Genomic DNA, 15,397 nt, shown 5'->3' with positions numbered 1-15,397 from the left:
CATTTTCCCAAAGAAGATATACGGTTTGCCAACAGGTACATTAAAAGATCCTCAACATCATTAATCATCAGAGAAATGCAAATCAAAACCAAAGGAGATGTCACCTTTCAGAATGGCTATCATCAAAAGTCTACATATAACAAATGTTGGCAAAGATGTGGAGAACAGGGACTCCTAGTACACTGTTGGTGAGATTATAAATTGGTGCAGCCACTGTGGAAAACAATATGGAGGTTTCTTAAAAAACTAAGACTAGAACTACCATATCATCCAGCAATTCTACTCCTGGGTATATATCTAAAGAAAATGAAAACACTAATTCAAAAAGATGTATGCACCCCAATGTTCATAGCAGCATTGTTTACAATAGCCAAGATATGGAAGCAACATAAGTGTCCGTTAACAGATGAATGGATAAAGATATGTGTGTGTGTGTGTATATATATATACATACAATGGAATACTACTCAGCCATAAAAAAGAATGAAATTTTGCCATTTGCAGCAACATGGATGGAGGACATTATGCTTATTGAAATAGAAAAGAGAATGAAATGATATCACTTATATGTGAAATGTAAAAAATACAACAAACTAGTGTATATAACAAAAAAGAAACACTCTCACAGATATAGAGAACAAACTAGTGGTTACCAGTGGGGAGAAGAAAGGGAGATGGGCAAGATAGGGGTAGGGGATTAGAGGTACAAACTACTGTATATAAAATAAATAATTTACAAACATATATTATAGAGTACAAGGAATATATCTAATATTTTATAATAACTACAAATGGAGCATAATCCTTAAAAACTGTGAGTCACTCATATACCTGAAACTTATATAATATTGCACATCAATTATACCTCAATTTAAAAAGTACTAAAATAAAAGAGAAGACTCTGGTCTCAAGTAAAAGGAAGGTGGTGGGGGCCCCAGTTCTGCTCAGGCTCCCTACCAGCAAGAGCAGTGCCTAATTTTCTCACCAATTATCACAAAACAAAGACACCTCCCCAAAACAGGCATGTCTTTTAAATGGCAATAACATAGTCCAGTCTCACACAAGATAAATGTATTGTTTCAACTAATGAGGCTCTGACCTGTTCCCTGTAAAACTATAACCCTAATATTATTGTGACATGGGGCAGTTGACTTCTTCCCACTTTAAAGGTCACCTCAACAGCTGTGAATTTTTATTTTAGCCATCCAGTGGTGACAAGCCCAGTTAGAATATCTGACACTTAAATCTCTACTCCAGTGGAAGAGGGATGGAAGATTCTCAGTTCACTGCACCACATACAAATGAGATAGTAATGAACATTTAGGTCATGTGAAAAGTCACATGACCTAAATGGTCTGACTTGTGGTTCCCTGAAACTTGCCAGAGGGTAAGTTTCCCCTACTGTTGCCACAAGCAAGCCAAGAGGCAGAGGGAGCCCAAGAGGGCTTGCCTGATAGAAGCTCTGATATTGCTCCACTGCAGAATCAGCGTGCCTGCTTCCTTCTGGGCAGCCAAGAACAGTCATCACTGACGCCCATTAAGAGGGAAAGAATAGAGCCCCTTCCCTTCAATTTGAAAGGCAGCAGCACCACTTCATCTGCTTGCTCAGCATCCTTGGTAAGGGCCAGTGGAGGTACTATAGACAGATACTAACCCAACCTAGGCACAGAGAGGAACAAAGCAAAATCACTAATACCCTGGATTCTATTCAAAATCAATCTGCCATAGGCATTTATGCCAGAAAAACAACTATTTTTGTTCACACAAAAACCTGTATGTGAATATTTGTAGCAGCTTTATTCATAAGAGTCAAAAAATGGAAACAACACAAATGTCCTTCAATGTGTGAGTGATTAAACTTTCTGTGGTCCATCCACACCATGGAATACTATGTAGCAATCAACAGGGATACTTATTGATACAGGCAACATCTTGGATGGGTCTCAAGGGAATGATGCTGAGTGAAAAGAAAACCAGTCCCAAAACGTTATATACTGTATGATTCCATTTATATAACATTCTTGAGATGACAAAATCTTACAAATGGAGATATTATCGATTAGTAATTACCAAGGGCTGGGGAGGGAGGCAGAGGCAGGCTGTTGTAACTATAAGAAGGCAACATGAGGGATACTTGACATGATGGAACTTTTCTGTCTCTTAATTATGGTGTTGATCGCACAAATCTACCCATCAGTGAATCTATAAAACTGCATTGAACTAAACACATACACACACACACACACACACACACACACACACACACACACACAAATGAGTCCATAAAAAATGGTGAAATCTGAATAAGGTAGTTGAATTATATCAATGTCAATCTCCTGGTGATGAAATTGTACTATAGTAATGCAAGATGTTATCACTGGGGGAAACTGGGTGAAGGGTACCCAGGATTGCTCTGTATTATTCTTATAACCACATGTGCATCCATAGTTATCTCAAAATAAAAAGTTGTTTTAAAAAGCTCTATCCATCCCAGATTAATTTCTTTCTCCTTTACTGTGGGCTGGACTTAGTGGCTTTCTTCCAAAGAATAGAGTATGGAAAAGAAAAAATAATAACTTTACAGTGAAGACACCACCCTAAACTGATCATCATTGTCAGCATTATCAACAAAGTCCTGTTGATCACATACCCCTTGCTATGAGTGATGAAGAGGGCACTTCACCTCGGTGGTATTCTTCACCCAAATCCATAATCCCAGTTTAATCACGAGGAAACATCAGACACACTCAAATTGAAGGACATTCTACAAAATTCCAATACTCTTTCATGACCTTGACATTTCTGAAAACAAAGATAGAATGAGAAACTGTCACAGGTCAGGAAACAATAAGAAGACATGATGACTAAACACAAGGTGGTATCCCAAATCAGGTCCTGAAATAGTAAGAGGACATTAGAAGAAAAACTGGTGAAATCTGAATACACTGAATAGTTTAGTTCATGGTATAGAACCAACATAATATAATGTTGTTCATCTTCCCAGGCCCACGTGGACGTCTCCCATCCCTGTAGTGAGGAAATATACAAGCTGTTGAGTTATCTTCTGTCCCATCCTCAGAGACCCTGGTGCCAGTTTAGCTGGGGCTCTCCCGCTTCTTCAATCTGTTAGATTCAAACTCAACTAAGGGTGTAAAGAAGCTTGAGCTGGTCTGCTGGATGATGAAAGAAACATGACTCACTCTTCCAGGTCACCCCTGTGAACAGCCTGCTAGCCACCGGACGTGTGAGTGGGGTCATCCTAGATCATCCAGCTGCTAGCCAGCCTGCCAGCTGACCACAGATATGCATAGAGATCCCAGCAGAGATCAACCAAGGCCAACGGAAGAAGTATACTTCTGACTCTGGCCCAAATTACCACCTCACAAAAGTGTAAGCCAAATAGATGGCTGCTTTAGGCCATTTTTGCAAATTAACCAGCACGTTCGTCCCTTAATATAGCTATATATCTAAATTTTTATCTATATCTACATAGCAGATATAAAATTTAATTTTACAGTTACGGTATTTTTCATCTTTTTCCCAAAATAACCATGTGAGGTTAGAATTATCATCTCTATAATATAGGAACATGAGGCTCAGAGAGGTTGAGTGACTTGCTTAAGACTGCACAGCTAGTAGCAATGTTAAGAGTTGAAACCAGGCCTCCTGAGGACAAGTCCAATGTTTGACTTTTAAATGTTTCAATCCCTACTTATCTGCTATCTTATATTTTAATATAGTTTTCATTAATATATCCTACATCTGAAACTAGACAATAAGACCTTTTGATCTAGCTTGTATCTTAATCTTTTTATCATCGATTATAATATCTAGCACATGTCGACCTCAGCATACTGGAGTTAAATTGTTTTAAACTAACCTCTCAAGAGCTTCCGATACTCTCCTCTCTCTGCGGCCTATCATGCTGCCCTGGCTGTGGTCAGTTACCATTTGCTGGAGATATTGATTCTGTCTGTAATGTATTCTGACCTTAGAACTACTGGGTGCGGAGAGGCCAGAGTGTGACCATTATTCAAAAAGATGAGGTTATTATTGGGTCTCTCTCTCTCCCTTCATATAAAAGAAATGTGGCTAATTAGCTTGCATCTTTCTTTCACTGACCAGAGCTGTGCAGAATGAACAAGTGGCCACCATGGTGGGAAGCGAAGGCAGGCAGCCAGGAAGCCACAAGGTGGTCCCAGGAGGTGGGCCAGGCAGCACCTTCCTCCGCACAGATGATGCCTTACTCCAGACATTCAGAAAAGTTTGGCTGACTTGGCTTAGCTTGAATGACAATCAACTTGGATACAAATCAGGACCCTGACACTGACGAGCCAGCTGCAATTATCTCGTCATTTAACCTCTCTGGTCCTCAAAATTCTCACCTATACGGTGGTTGTGAGCAGATAGATGAGCCCACATGTGGCCTGGCACATAGTCACTGCCCTTCTCTCCTGAACTCTTGCAGGTGTGTCAGATATCTTTGCTTTTCTATAATAAACAAAGTTTTTCCCCATTTCACCTTTTGGGTAAGTTTAGATTTCCACTTGCAATAGCCAGGTTTCTTAAAGTAAGGCTGGTAACTTCTCCTTTATGATTGGATTCCCAGAATCAAGGGTTGGGATGGGCCCAGAACTGTAGGCCCAAAAGGCTGTGAGCTGCATCCTGAAAGCAGACGTTCATGGTTCCTGAGCTGAACCCACTCCAGTGGTCTGGGAGGGGCAGAAAATAGGACGGCTCTGCCTGGTATCAGAACCCTAACTGGTGTCCAGACATGCAGTGCGATTCAATGAGCCGGGGAGGATCCTCTCTTCTTTTTCTCTCCAAGCATCTGTTGTTGTCACCAACTGAAATTCTACCACCAAGGAAGCCATACTTCTGAGTCTCAAAGCTATTTTGTCCTTGAGAATCTGAATGCAAACCACTGAGCCCTGGAATTGGTGCGGGTCCGGGAGCTTTGAGATGGACCCCGGACAGAGCAGAGTTGATGAATTTTTTTGTTTGGAGGAGAAGGGTGATGCAAGAGTAGAAAAGCAATCAAGGACTTCTGAGAGGGAAGAGGCATGGGACCACTTACCTATTTTATAGTTCTGTCAAGAGTAAGCCTAGAAGGTAAGGTGGGCCCTGGTGGGACCCTAAGTGAGTGAGTCAAGAGGGATCATGTAGGGACTTCTCTGGCAGTCCAGTGGTTAAGACTCCAGGCTTCCACTGCAGGGCGCACGGGTTTGATCCCTGGTTGGGGAACTAAGATCCCACATCCCGCGTGGTGAGGCCAAAAAAAAAATGAAAAAGAGGGATCATGTGTATTCAAAGTGAATTTGGGAAGAACAAAACTTTTCAGACCAATGATTTCTCGATCTCTTTACTGTGTTAGAAGTCAGTAATCAGCCAAATTTTTCTAGATAGTTCTGAATTCATATTTTCTATTAGACCACACTGCCTTTTTGTTTGTTTGTTTGGAAAATATCAGAGGGAAGGCTATGAGTTTTCTGCATTCAGGGCTCTTGTCAACCTTGCTCATCTCTACTCCCCCAGACCGAACTCTGTGCCCAGAACACAGTAGACACCCAGCTGGCTTTTTTTTTTTTTTTTTTTTTTACAGTACGCGGCCTCTCGCTGTTGCGGCCTCTCCCCGTTGAGGAGCACAGGCTCCTGACGCGCAGGCTCAGCGGCCATGGCTCACGGGCCCAGCCGCTCCGCAGCATGTGGGATCTTCCCGGACCGGGGCACGAACCCATGTCCCCTGCATCAGCAGGCGGACTCTCAACCACTGCGCCACCAGGGAACCCACCAATCTGGCTTTTTTGAACTGCACTGAACTGTGGAACTGAACTACTCTAGGAAAGAGCAAGATCAATTTACCTAGCAGAGGATATTCCCCAGGAAATATTTCAACTTCAGCACACTGTAGTCTGTTCTAGAAATGCAAGCTTCATCCCCAAGAGGGTTGTGGGTAGGGAAGCCCTCAGACCTTGGTCACAGGTGAAGCAGAAGTTTCCTTTGAGATCTGCTGCCCAGCCCGTCTCTTCCCCAGACCCGCATCAGGGGCTGCAGATGTCGGGAGAGAATCTGCCAGAACACTGTCAGGATGGCTGGACGGCCACCCTGGGCTGCCCTCTAAATCATCTCGGCTAATCAACACTTAATGTTTTCTGTTCCTCAAGAATGCTGCACCTCAGCACTGCCCATGTATCTTTCAAGTTTTATCTTCAATATCTTATAAATCATCCATTAAATACCTCCCAACTAAAGCACACGGCTGTTGTTCGCAGCTAGGACTGGAAAGTACACAAATCAGTTTTACTGCTTATTAGTACTGCCCAGTGGGCTCTAAAGAAAAAATAAGAGAGAAGCCAGAGAAAAGAAAGGCAGCTCTTGGCAGCCCTGGTGCAGCAGCTGGTATGGCCTGGAGGCCAGTGATAAGGGTGATAGTAAAGCAAGGTGTTGGCACCAACACCCAATTACAGAATTCCTTCTTAATGCACACACCAGGGATGCTCATCCTGCAGTGCACTGGCCTGTGAAGCAGAAGGGCAGCTGCACACGTACCTGATGTGCCCTGTTTTGAACAAGCCTAAGAGGGAGCTCTTTGCTGGGCAAAAAGGGGACTGGTCTTAGAGATGACGGGGGCTTCCAACTTTCACTGTGCCTCTGACTAGTCATCTTGCCTTCAATTTCTGCATTGCTGAAGTAAGAATAATCCATATCGGGCTTCCCTGGTGGCGCAGTGGTTGAGAATCCGCCTGCCGATGCAGGGGACGCGGGTTCGTGCCCTGGTCCGGGAAGATCCCACATGCCGTGGAGCGGCTGGGCCCGTGAGCCATGGCCGCTGAGCCTGCGCATCTGGAGCCTGTGCTCCGCAACGGGAGAGGTCACAACAGTGAGAGGCCCGCGTACCACAAAAAAAAAAAAAAAAAAAAGAATAATCCATATCTCATACGGAATTTATGATTTTAATAGAAAGATGTATATGAAAACATAGTACCCTTAACAAAGCAGGTGCTAAATGAATGAAATGAAAGAAACAGCAGTCAGGACATAAGCTATAAGCAAGCGGGACCCCCTTCCTAACTAGACAGAGGTCCTGGGCTTGGTCCTCGGCCACAGCACACTCCATGATGGCTCCTCCCCTCACCTCTAACCAGACCCTGTGACTCTACGTAGGCCACACCTATGATAGCTGATGTGTGTATTGATTATAACAAAACGTCTGCCTCATTTCAGGGTCAAGACAGGATAATTCCTTTTAATGGGTGCCTGGTGTGTCCAGATCTTGGAAGAAAAGAGGATGAGCCTGAGGGTAGAGCATCAAAGGTACTGAAATACAGCCTAAAGACCTGGATTCAAGCCTGTTCTCTCCTGGACTCTCTCTATGATCCTGGGGAAGTCACTTTAACTTTCTGAGCCTGCATTTCAGAAAGAATAATATGAGAGCATTCAACTCTATCACTGGCTTAAAGAGGATACTCAATCCCACAATTCTTATTACCAAGCAAAATTTTGTGGAAGCCCAATATGCAAAACAGTACAGCTGAAATTTCTCTGGTCAATATCACCTGTGGAGTCTGAGGCCCCAAGTGCTGCTTCTTTCCCTTCCTTCCCCTTGGAGAGTCCCTGACTTTCTGATGAATCCTTAAGACGCCCTCAAAGCACACTTCATTGTATCTGGACAAGTAAAAGACTAAAGCACATGTGGATGTAACAACAAGGAAAGGAATGTTACTAGGTGAGAAAAACGAGTCGTAGAACAGTACATGCAGCAGTGATAACCCATTTAGGATGCATAGATGCAAACATACACATGCACACTTATAGAAAAACTCCAAAGAATACACACTAAAATTCCAATCATAATTTCCTTTGGGTGGGGTGTGGGGAGTGCTTGTGAAGTCACGATTTCATTTTGGCTCTACTGTCTGAGGTTTTCCTTTGGCCAAAAAAAAAAAAAAGTGATCATATGTTGTATGTTTTTTTTAAAAAAAATAGAGGACTGAAGCCTTTCCATTTCTGTGATTTATGTGCCTGAAGTGCACTCTCGAGCTCATTTTCCTTTTCAATATCACTTCTGAAATCAGATATTGTTGTGGAAAGTCAATACCTGCGTGGAAAGCACCCAGTTGTTACTAATTGGAATTGTGGGGAGGCCTTGTCCTGGGCTGCGTGTGCCTGCCCCTGGGCTGTATGATTTAGGAAGTGCCAAGTAGCCCATCGGCCGCAAACAGCTCCTCCACCAGCCTGCAGGTGCCGCCAGAGTGCCCTCCATTGTGTGAAATCACTATTCCCACTGGGCCTCCACGAAAATGCACATGGCACCAGGAGGCTGTGAAGAGGCAAACTCCCATGAACCAGCATGGACGTCCATGTCATATTACTGGAAAATAAGACAGCAGAATTTTGGCTGCACAAAATCATATGTGACTTAAGAATCAATCTGTCAGAACAGAGCAATCATAGTAATTTTCTAACTATGGTTATATATGGTCTATGTTTGTACTGAGACAACAGAGGGTCTGTGTTTTAGAAGAGAGCTAGCCTAGAACATTGTGGCTTTAGACAACCTTTATATATATAAAGGTTTATAATATATAATTATATATTAATATGTATAATATATATAATTATATATTAATATATAATTATATATAATATATAATTATATATATATATATTTCCTCAGAAGTAAAGCTATAGAGATGAAATTGTAAAGAAATGTGCACCTTATTGAGAAGTCACTGATTCAAAAGAAAGGGGGACATTCACACTGGGAAGAGATGAATTGTGTCAGCTGCAAGCAGGAAGATTTCTTCAAATTAGCCTCAAGTAACATTTATTCAGCAGCTATTATGTGACCAGCTCTGTGCTAATCACTGTCATGTACATTTTGTGCTAAGTTTCTTCACCTCTAAACTCAACAAAAAGGCTTTTAGAGCAAAAACACTTCAGGTGCCTCACAGGATTTGTGCCCAGAGGAGGAAAAGAAGAGTTATGGACCTAGGAACCTGCCAAGACTAGACTCAGAGATGTTCAACCTGGTATCAGAGGATGAATTGTGAACCCCAAGGGGGAAAAAATGTTTTATCCCAATCCATCAGTTAAAGTTCAGTTCAGCAGCAATGGGAGACCTGGAAAATAGCACTATAAAAGGGATAGAAATGTATGTCTTTCTTCCAGGAAAAGACCTGCTGAGTCTGGTCTCACACAGATGCTCTGTGATGCTCAGGCACCCAGGTTTCTCCTGGCTCTTTGCTCACCACCCCTAGCTGTGGACCCACATGAGCATTATGTCACCAGCAGAAGGACAGAGACAGAAGGAAGGAACCTTTTGAGAAGTTCCACACACGACATCAATTTCCAACCCTCTGGCCAGAACTTAGTCACATCACCACACCTGGCTGCCAGGAGGCTGAGAACTGCAGTCTTTGTGCTTTCTAGCTATTTCCTCCTAGAAATGTGTCTAGCTAAAAACCAGGGTCCTGCTATTTGGGAGTGAGAATTGAATATTTGGTAAATAAACAGCAGACTCAGCCATATCCAGTGACCAGGAGCTGAGAGAAAGAGTTTTCACCTGGTACAGAGAAGATGCTTAAAAGCTGTACATTGGTATGAAGTGAAATTAATTATTAAGAGAAATAAAGAGGTAAGGCCAATGGTCCCCAAAAAGGAGACTTCTAGGGGTGAAATCCACATCCAGTATCTTGAGGCACAAAGATGTAACCCACTCAAAGACGAAACCAACTGCAAACCATCCATTTGAGGTCTGCCTTGCTTTGGATTCTGTCATCATGGGCTTTCCATGGAAATCTTGGGCTTCACAACTAGATGGAGGTCTGCTGTGATATCAGGAATAGTCTCTTTAATAATCTTGACTGGGATATTCATCTTCTTAGAAAATACCTACTACAAGACGCCCACTCTTTTCTTGGTGATTAAGCTTGCATGTAAACGGAACCTCACACTTCAATACTGCAGGGCCCCTGAAACCTCCCAGTCACCATTGACTTGCCACCTCCTGCCTCCTTGGCTCATCAGTAGACTCGAGGCACCGTGAATCAGGGACCTCATCTGGGTTTACTGACTACTGTGTCCCCAGCATCTAGCACAGTGCTGGATACCCAGTAAATAACTTTGAATGAATAAATGAATCTATGCTTTTAGCTATCAGCAAATGGATCCTCTAAAACACGTGTTTATCCTATTAGTCCACTCGAGAGGATCCAAGCGACTCCCTATTTTGCAAATAAAATCTAAACTCCTCCTACCCACCCTTGGGGTGCCTGCTGACAAAAAGCCTTCTCCCCATCCATCTCTGGTTCCTATCACTCCCAGCAAGCTGGTCTCCTCTTGGTCCCTCCCCACACCGTGTTGAGTGCAGAGCCTACAATTTATTCCTGACTCTTTATCTCCCCTTTCCCCCAAGCCCCTCCATTCTGAGGCCCAGCAAGAGAGAATTTTCACCCACTTTTCCATCTCTAAGTCCAGCCAATAACAACTTTCCCTCACTCCATTAAAATCAGAATGGTTCTTATTTGCATTGTTCTTAGGGGTTACTGTACAGCCTCTTCATATTTAAGATTCCATTAGGTGGTTTCCAAACTCTAGCTCCATTCGACAAAAGAGCCTTGGAGAAGTCGGGTGTCTCGCTCTAGGTCATGATTTCAGAAGTGGCAGAGCTGAGACTCCAGCCTTGGTCCTGTGATTCTAGGAGCTACGTCCTTATACAGGGCCTCAGGGCTCCTAGCTCCGCGGGACGTCCCAGGCACATTTCTCCAGTCTTCTGCTCCTGTCATGCAGCCCTCGCCAGAGAACCATTCTCTCCTTGTTTCACATGCACCCATGTGCACACACATAGCTAGCTTCCCTCTCACTCCCTTCCTGCTTTCTCATCATCACCCCCAGTGAATTATGCTGTTGAATACACAGGACCTGACCCACATTGTTTGTCAGGTTATGAAATCACAGTGGCAACCGCAAAGATGAGGGGTCATCTTCTTGTTTACAAACCTGGCAGGTCACTATGGGAAGCTGTCTTGAGTCAAGGGCAACAGAAATGGAGAAGGGGTCTGGGAACCAGGACACTGAGAAATCCAATCCTGGGCCTGCCACCCACCAGCTGGATGACCTTAGAAAGTTGTGTCTCCCCCCTTCCAGGGCCAGTTTCTTAATTTGCAAATAGGGTGGTTGAATTAAGGATCCCTTAGACTCCCTTTCAATTAAAAGATACCCTCTGTTATTGACTTATGCTTCCAGTGGCTCCATGCCTTCAACTGTTCTGTCCAGTACCTCCTCCACTCTGTCCCTGCATCTCCAAGAATCTGGATATGCACTCATTTCTCAACTCTACCAACCTGCTTCACGAAATACTTCTCTGGCCAGCCCCTGTGCGATGCCAGAACACTCCCAGGCTCACAAGCCAGTCAGCCCTCTGAGAGGAGGCCCAGAGGTGCACACAGGTTCTCGGGGCTGTACTGTTTGTGAGTGCTGCCACCTCCTGGATTTTCTGTCTCTGGGCACTCCAGCTGGAGATCCTGTCCAGATTTAGGCTCCACGAGCACCCCAGGACCAGTGGTGCATCATGGTAAGTGCACTTGTTTGTTATTTACACTATTGTCCCCAGGACCCCATCTGTTACCTTGCACCCTCTTTCCGATATAATTGAGATTTTTTTAAGTTAGATGCATGAGAGCCCCATGTCTAATCACTCACTCTCCAGGCTCAGGCTCCAGGCTCCAGGCCGAGGTACTGCAAAGATAATAAATACCAAGCACTAAAACTAGCCCATCAGGCCCTTGGACAAGTGTTCTGGGAGGCTGCAGCTTGGACCTAGCAAGGTTTTCTCACTTCTCACCCTAGACCCGAGGCTGGGGCAGCTTCCGCTGTTTAACCCCGCTGGTAACCCACTGGAAAGCCACCGAGAGAGAAGCAATAGGGCCCAGCTTTCTCCAATCCACAGCTGCGTCCAGCTCTGCCCTGATTAAATCTGTAATCACCTCACCTAGGGAGGCCCTGACCTAGATATTTTAAAAAATGGGGGTAGTACAAGAAAACAATCATAGAAATATTAAAATCTCATCATGTTAGAGATAGAAGAAATGCTAGAGATCATCTGCATCCACAGACTACAGATGAAAAATCCCCAAAGAGGTAACTTCCCAAGTTCGATCAGCCAGCTATTGGTTAAGCTGGAGTAATACTTGAGTAACACTACACAGCCCAGCGCTTTTGCCCATCACTCAATGATAACTTACTTATAAAAGAAACAGGTGTAGCAGAAGAGAATGACAATTGGCGTAAGAAGTCCTGGAATCTTGATTTCATCAAGTGATTTGGTGTTCACTAAGCTTTGTTTCCACATATGTAAAATGTGCATGATATGGTCTTGCATATGAGGTTGTTGGGTGTACTAAATCAAATAACAAATATGAAGCACTCAACACAATACCCTTTACATAGTAAATGTTGAATATCTATATTAGCTTTTATGATTTATTTATATTACTAAAAATCCTGCCCATCTATTTAGACAACGACAGTAGGCCAATGCCTCAAAAACATTTATCACTTAGAAAAAAGGAAGTGTGTTCATCATTCTAGTAATATAGAGAGTAGAAACTACAAGGATCCACATGTAGCAATTACCCAAAAAGATCACATCTTCTCCCAGGTAACACAAAGAAGTAGCCCAACCTCAGGTGCCAGTTCTAGCTCAAGGCCTGTGCACTCAGACAACAAAGGTGAAAGTCTGTATTCAATCACCATTAATTCCATGATCAGATTCTGGGAAACCAAGAAAAGGCACCTATTTAACAAAAGGTTACATAGCATTTACTACATGCCAGGCACTACTCTAAATGTTTTACAACAATTAACTGAATTAACCAAACTTAATTCAATGAGAAAATTAAAGCAGTAAGAAGAGAATGTCCATGAGTTCCCACTGGACATCTACACATTCACCTACATATGCCCTCTCTGCCTTCTTTCCTGTCACTATGGATGGGCCATCTGTGCTTCCAAGCTAAGGCGATTTCTTTCCCTTGTGCACTAGATCCCTTCCCCTCTTACCTTTTCACAACCATTCAAGTCACCCCTCTCTCCTCTATCTCATTGGATCATACTAGATCAGTCAGAGCAGCTTAAATATATGCCTTTTTTTTCCTCCCCTTGGAAAACAAACAAGAAACACAAACAAACCTCTCTTGACTCCATTTACCTCCAATTTTCACTTCCTTTCCCCCCTCTGAGTAGAATTCCCTGAAAGAGTCCTCTGAATCTGAACCTGAATCAGATGATTCAATGATTCAATAATCTGAATCATTGATTCAATGATCTGAATCAATCAATTCAATTGATTGAATGATCTGAATCAATTCCATGGCTTAACCATCACTAATAAGCTAGTGATTCCAAATGCATATGTTGCTCAGTGACCTCTCTCTGACCTCCAGATTCATCTAAGAGCCTTAAATATCTACCTGTAACATGTTCAAAAATTAAACTCCTAAAATTTATTCTCTCATACCCCACATATGATCTATCAGGGGACTCTGCTGGCTCTAACTTCATCTAATTACTTCTCATCTAATTCAAAGTAAAGTCAAAATACTTAACTATGATATATATATAGCTCCACAAGAAAAGCTGCTTGAACTAATAAGTAAATTGATCAAGGGTGCCATATCAAGATCAAAGTTCAAAAGTCAACTGTTTTTCTAAATATCAGCAATGAACAATCAGAACACAATTTTTAATACCATTTACAGTAGTTTCAAAAACGATGGGATGCATAGGGATACGTTTAATAAAATATGTACACTTAAAACAAACAATTAGTGAGAAAAATTAAGGGTAACAAATAAATGGAGTGGTATACTAAGTTCATGGTTTGGGAGGCTCACTGTTAAGAAGTTAATTCTCCCCTGAACTGATCTATATATTCACTGCAAGGGCATTTAAAAGCTAAGAAGCCTTTGGGTAGACATTAACAAGTTCCAAGGGACCTAGAATAGTAAAACAATTTGCAGAAAAAATAAAAAGTTGGAAGGCTTAAACTACTGTATTTCAAGCTTACTGTAAAGCCACAACAAGCAAGACAATGTGGTATTGGCGAAAAAAATCAATGTCAGATAATATTGTAAATATAAAGAGGATCCCCAGTATTCTAACCATTAGTGGTAAGGGTGGGGAACGTTTTGTGGATTCAATCACCTCTCATTCAAACCCACATCTTATAGATGTAATGTACTAGGATCTGCCAAATTTGGAAGGACTCTGCCTCCACCCCAGCACATCACCACACAGAACTTACTTTGATTCTGCTAACGTCCTCAGGCAGTTTTAGAACTTGGGATACAAAGAGTAGTCAAAGTGATTTTGCTGTCCCTTCATTCCCATGTGAAATAATAATAATAATAATAATAATACTTGCACTGCTCCTAGCCCTTGCTGAAACTGAGATTACAGTAGTCCCCCTTATCCACGGTTTTGCTTTCCATGGTTTCAGTTACCCACGATCAACCACGGTCCGGAAATACTAAATGGAAAATTCCAGAAATAATTCATAAGTTTTAAATTGTGCGCTGTTCTGAGTAGCGTGACGAAATCTTGTGCTGTCCCACTTTGTCCTGCCCAGGACGTGAATCATCCCTTAGTCCAGAGTATCCTGCCTCGTAGGCACTTGGTAGCCGTTTCAGTTATCACACCAATTCTCAGGGTATCACAGTGCTTGTGATTAAGTTACCCTCATTTTACATAATAATGCCCTCAAAGTGCAACAGTAGAGAGGCTGGAAATATGGATATGCAAAAGAGAAGCTGTAAATTGCTTCCTTTAAGTGAAAAGGTGAAAGTTCTCAACTTAATAAGGCAAAATATCATATGCTGAGGTTGCTAAGATCTAAGGTAAGAATTAATCTTATGTTAAAATAGTGAAGAAGAAAAACGAAATCCATGCTAGTTTTTCTGTCGCACCTCAAACTGCAAAAGTTACCACCAGAGTGCATGATAAGTGCTTAGTTACAGCAGAAAAGGCATTAAATTCGTGCAATAAGATATTCTGAAAATGAGTCACTTTGCTGTACAGCAGAAATTAACACAACATTGTAAATCAACTCTACTTCAATAAAAAAATAAATTAAAAAAGATATTTTGAGAGAGAAAAGAGGAGAGACTACATTCACATAACTTTTATTACAGTGTATTGTTATAATTGTCCTATTTTATTATTGTAGTTGTTAATCTCTTGCTGTGCCTAATTTATTAATTAAACTTAATCATAGGTATGTATGCATAGGAAAAAACATAGTATATGTAGTGTTGGGTACTATCCAGGGTTTTAGACATCTGCTAGGGGTCTTGGAATGCATTCCCCTCAGATAAGGGGGGGGGGGCTATTATACTTT

The sequence above is a fragment of the Kogia breviceps genome, chromosome 8 (assembly GCF_026419965.1).
Source record: "Kogia breviceps isolate mKogBre1 chromosome 8, mKogBre1 haplotype 1, whole genome shotgun sequence".
In the NCBI taxonomy this organism is placed as follows: Eukaryota; Metazoa; Chordata; class Mammalia; order Artiodactyla; family Physeteridae; genus Kogia; species Kogia breviceps.
This window is presented reverse-complemented; position numbering follows the sequence as displayed.